Genomic DNA, 5000 nt, shown 5'->3' on the forward strand with positions numbered 1-5000 from the left:
ATAGTGAATTTATTCAAGATAATTATGTACTTACAAAATACCGTCTCAATTCATCCTATTTCATCCTATCGAGGATGTGATATGGTTCCAAAGGGTGAACTGGACAGTTCCAATAAGATTTCATTCTTGAACAAAAATCCATTTTGGGGTTTATTTCATCTATTCCATGACCGGAACAGGGGGAGATACACGTTACACCACGATTTTGAATCAGAAGATATATTTCAAGAAATGGCAGATCTATTCACTCTATCAATAACCGAGCCGGATCTGGTGTATCATAAGGAATTTGATTTTTCTATGGATTCCTCCGGATTGGATCAAAAACATTTCTTGAATGAGTTATTGAACTCCAGGGATGAATCGAAAAAGCACTCTTTATTGGTTCTACCTCCTCTTTTTTATGAAGAGAATGAATCTTTTTATCGAAGGATCATAAAAAAATGGGTCCAGACCTCTTGCGGAAATAATGTGGAAGATCCAAAACCTAAAATAGTTGTATTTGCTAGCAACAACATAATGGAGGCAGTCAATCAATATAGATTGATCCGAAATCTGATTCAAATCCAATATAGCACCCATGGTTACATAAGAAATGTATTGAATCGATTCAATTGCAACTTCGAATATGGAATTCAAAGGTATCAAATAGGAAATGATACTCTGAATCATCGAACTAGAATGAAATACACGATCAACCAACATTTATCAAATTTGAAAAAGAGTCAGAAGAAGTGGTTCGATCCTCTTATTTTGATTTCTCGAACGGAGAGATCTATGAATTGGGATCCTAATGTATATAGATACAAATGGTCCAATGGGAGCAAGAATTTCCAGGAACATTTGGACTATTTCATTTCTGAGCAGAATAGCCGTTTTCAAGTAGTGTTCGATCGATTACATATTAATCAATATTCGATTGATTGGTCTGAGGTTATCGACAAAAAAGATTTGTCTAAGTCACTTTGTTTATTTTTGTCCAAGTTACTTCTTTTTTTGCCCAAGTTTCTTCTCTTTTTGTCTAACTCACTTCCTTCTTTTTTATTTGTGAGTTTTGGGGGTATCCCCATTCATAGGTCCGAGATCCACATCTATGAATTGAAAGGTCCGAATGATCCACTCTGTAATCAGTTATTAGAATCAATAGGTCTTCAAATCTTTCATTTGAAAAAAAGGAAACCCTTATTATTGGATGACCAAGATACTTCCCAAAAATCGAAATTCTTGATCAATGGAGGAACAATATCACCATTTTTGTTCAATAAGATACCAAAGTGGATGATTGACTCATTCCATACTAGAAAGAATCGCAGGAAATCTTTTGATAACACAGATTCCTATTTCTCAATGATATCCCACGATCCAGACAATTGGCTGAATCCCGTGAAACCATTTCATAGAAGTTCATTGATATACTATTTTTATAAAGCAAATCGACTTCGATTCTTGAATAATCAATATCACTTCTGCTTCTATTGTAACAAAAGATTCCCTTTTTATGTGGAAAAGGCCCGTATCAATAATTATGATTTTACGTATGGACAATTCCTCAAAATCTTGTTCATTCGCAACAAAATCTTTTCTTTTTGCGATGGTCAAAAAAAACATGCTTTTTTGAAGAGAGATACTATTTCACCAATCGAGTTACAGGTATCTAACATATTGATACCTAACGATTTTCCGCAAAGTGGCGACGAAGGGTATAACTTCTACAAATCTTTCCATTTTCCAATTCGATACGATCCATTCGTTCGTGGAGCTATTTACTCGATCGCAGACATTTCTGGAACACCTCTAACAGAGGGACAAATAGTCCATTTTGAAAAAACTTATTGTCAACCTCTTTCAGATATGAATATACCTGATTCAGAAGGGAAGAACTTGTATCAGTATCTCAATTTCAATTCAAACATGGGTTGGATTCACACTCCATGTTCTGAGAAATATTTACCATCCGAAAAAAGGAAAAAACGGAGTTCTTGTCTACAAAAATGCCTTGAGAAAGGTCAGATGTATAGAACCTTTCAACAAGATAGTGTTTTTTCAACTCTCTCAAAATGGAATCTATTCCAAACATATATACCATGGTTCCTTACCTCGACGGGGTACAAATATCTAAATTTCATATTTTTAGATACTTTTTCAGACCTATTGCCGATACTAAGTAGCAGCCAAAAATTTGTATCCATTTTTCATGATATTATGCATGGGTCAGATATATTATGGCGAATTCGTCAGATTCCATTGTGTCTTCCACAATGGAATCTGATAAGTGAGATTCCGGGTAATTGTTTCCATAATCTTCTTCTGTCCGAAGAAATGACTCATCGAAATAATGAGTTACTATTGATATCGACACATCTGAGATCGCTAAATGTTCAGGAGTTCTTCTATTCAATCCTTTTCCTTCTCCTTGTTGCTGGATATCTCGTTCGTACACATCTTCTCTTTGTTTCTCGAGTCTATAGTGAGTTACAGACAGAGTTCGAAAAGGTAAAATCTTTGATGATTCCATCATACATGATTGAGTTGCGAAAACTTCTGGATAGGTATCCTACATCTGAACTGAATTCTTTCTGGTTAAAGAATATCTTTCTAGTTGCTCTGGAACAATTAGGAGATTCTCTAGAAGAAATACGGAGTTTTGCTTTTGGTAGCAACATGCTATGGGGTGGTGGTCCCGCTTATGGGGTCAAATCCATACGTTCTAAGAATAAATATTGGAATCTCATCGATCTCATAAGTATTATACCAAATCCCATCAATCGAATCGCTTTTTCGAGAAATACGAGACATCTAAGTCATCCAAGTAAAGCAATCTATTCCTTGATAAGAAAAATAAAAAACGTGAATGGTGATTGGATTGATGATCAAATAGAATCCTGGGTCTCGAACACTGATTCGATTGATGATAAAGAAAAAGAATTCTTGGTTCAGTTTTCTACCTTAACAACAGAAAAAAGGATTGATCAAATTCTATTGAGTCTTACTCATAGTGATCTTTTATCAAAGAATAACTCTGGTTATCAAATAATGTGAACAACCGGGAGCAATTTACTTACGATACTTAGTTGACATTCAAAAAAAGTATCTAATGATTTATGAATTCAATACATCCTGTTTAGTAGAAAGACGTATATTCCTTGCTAATTATCAGACAATTACTTATTCACACACCTTGTGGGGGGCTAATAGTTTGCATTTCCCATCTCATGGAAAACCCTTTTCGCTCCGCTTAGCCCTACCTCCCCCTAGTAGGGGTATTTTAGTGATAGGTTCTATAGGAACTGGACGATCCTATTTGGTCAAATACCTAGCGACAAACTCCTATGTTCCTTTCATTACAGTATTTCTGAACAAGTTCCTGGATAACAAGCCTAAGGGTTTTCTTATTGATAATAGTGACTATATTGATGATAGTGACGATATTGATGATAGTGACGATATTGATGATAGTGACGATAGTGACGATATCGACCGTGACCTTGATATGGAGCTGGAGCTTCTAACTATGATGAATACGCTAACTATGGATATGATGCCAGAAATAGACCGATTTTATATCACCTTTCACTTCGAATTAGCAAAAGCAATGTCTCCTTGCATAATATGGATTCCTAACATTCATGATCTGGATGTGACTGAGTCGAATTACTTATCCCTCGGTCTTTTAGTGAACTATCTCTCCAGGGATTGTGAAAGATGTTCCACTAGAAATATTCTTGTTATTGCTTCGACTCATATTCCCCAAAAAGTAGATCCAGCTCTAATAGCTCCGAATAAATTCAATACATGCATTAAGATACGAAGGCTTCTTATTCCACAACAACGAAAACACTTTTTCACTCTTTCATATACTAGGGGATTTCACTTGGAAAAGAAAATGTCCCATACTAATGGATTCGGGTCCACGACGATGGGTTCAAATGTACGAGATCTTGTAGCACTTAACAATGAGGCCCTATCGATTAGTATTATACAAAAAAAATCCATCATAGACACTAATATAATTAGTTCTGTTCTTCATAGACAAACTTGGGATTTCCGATCTCAGGTAAGATCGGTTCAGGATCATGGGATCCTTTTCTATCAGATAGGAAGGGCTGTTTCACAAAATGTACTTCTAAGTAATTGCTCCATAGATCCTATATCTATCTATATGAAGAAGAAATCATGTGACGGGGGGGATTCTTATTTGTACAAATGGTACTTCGAACTTGGAACGAGTATGAAGAAATTAACGATACTTCTTTACCTTTTGAGTTGTTCTGCCGGATCGGTCGCTCAAGACCTTTGGTCTCTACCCGGACCTGATGAAAAAAATGGGATCACATCTTATGGACTCGTTGAGAAGAATTATGATCTAGTTCATGGCCTATTAGAAGTAGAAGGCGCTCTGGTGGGATCCTCACGTACAGAAAAAGATTGCAGTCAATTTGATAAGGATCGAGTGACATTGCTTCTTCGGTCCGAACCAAGGAATCCCTTAAATAGGATTCAAAATGGATCTTATTCTATCGTTGATCAGAGATTTCTCTATGAAAAATATGAATCGGAGTTTGAAGAAGGGGGAGGAGTCCTCGACCCGCAACAGATAGAGGAGGATTTTTTCAATCACATCGTTTGGGCTCCTAGAATATGGCGCCCTTGGGGCTTTCTATTTGATTGTATTGAAAGGCCCAATAATTTGGGATTTCCCTATTGGGCCAGGTCATTTCGGGACAAGCGGATCATTTATGATGAAGAGGATGAGCTTCAAGAGAATGATTCAGAGTTCTTGCAGGGTGGAACCATGCAGTACCAGACACGAGATAGATCTTCCAAAGAACAGGGCTTTTTTCGAATAAGCCAATTCATTTGGGACCCCGTGGATCCACTCTTTTTCCTATTCAAAGATCAGCCTTTTGTCTCTGTGTTTTCACATCGACAATTCTTTACAGATGAAGAGATGTCAAGGGAACTTCTTACTTCCCAAACAAATCTTCCTACATCTATATATA

The sequence above is a fragment of the Vigna unguiculata genome, unplaced genomic scaffold (genome assembly GCF_037176805.1).
Source record: "Vigna unguiculata cultivar grain cowpea cultivar isolate G323 ecotype 2 unplaced genomic scaffold, ASM3717680v1 ptg000213l, whole genome shotgun sequence".
Taxonomy (NCBI): Eukaryota; Viridiplantae; Streptophyta; class Magnoliopsida; order Fabales; family Fabaceae; genus Vigna; species Vigna unguiculata.